Source organism: Nicotiana attenuata, unplaced genomic scaffold (assembly GCF_001879085.1).
Source record: "Nicotiana attenuata strain UT unplaced genomic scaffold, NIATTr2, whole genome shotgun sequence".
Taxonomy (NCBI): Eukaryota; Viridiplantae; Streptophyta; class Magnoliopsida; order Solanales; family Solanaceae; genus Nicotiana; species Nicotiana attenuata.
Genome location: NW_017676008.1, coordinates 1 through 828, shown reverse-complemented (window position 1 = coordinate 828; position 828 = coordinate 1).

Genomic DNA, 828 nt, shown 5'->3' with positions numbered 1-828 from the left:
AATGCGCCTTCGGCGTGGCATCAGGAAAATTCTTAGGGTTTCTCGTATCACAACGAGGTATTGAAGTCAATCCAGATCAAATCAAGGCGGTAGACGCAATACCAGAGATACTAAACAGCAAAAAGCAGGTGCAAAAACTGACCGGGCGAATAGCCGCCTTGTCTAGGTTCATCTCACGGTCCTCCGACAGATGCCACAAGTTTTTCAGTGTGCTACGAAAGGACAATGGGTTACAATGGAACGAGGAATGCATCGAGGCCCTAAAGAAATTAAAGGCGTACCTGTCTTCACCGCCACTGCTAGCCAAAGCAGACCCAGGTGAACCACTGCTGGTGTATTTGGCCGTGTCCGAGGTTGCCGTCAGCGCAGTCCTAGTCCGCGAAAGTGAAGGTACACAATCTCCTATTTACTATATTAGCAAAACCTTAGTGGACGCCGAAACACGGTATCCACATCTTGGAAAATTAGCTTTGGCATTGGTCGTAGCTTCACGGAAGCTCCGACCCTATTTCCAATGCCACCCCATAAAGGTAGTGACGACCTTCCCCTTGAGAAGTATCCTGCACAAGCCTGAGTTATCAGGCAGACTCGCCCGATGGGCCATAGAGCTCAGTGAGCACGATATCTCATATCACCCAAGGAGCGCCATTAAGTCGCAAGTATTTGCCGACTTCGTAGCTGACTTCAGCGCAGAGATCTTACCAGAAACGGAATTGGAGGCACGCCCTGCCCCCTCCGATGCCGACCTATGGTCTCTTTACACTGATGGCGCCGCTAACGCCTCGGGATCGGGACTGGGACTCGTTCTCGAGGTCCCCACGGGCGAAA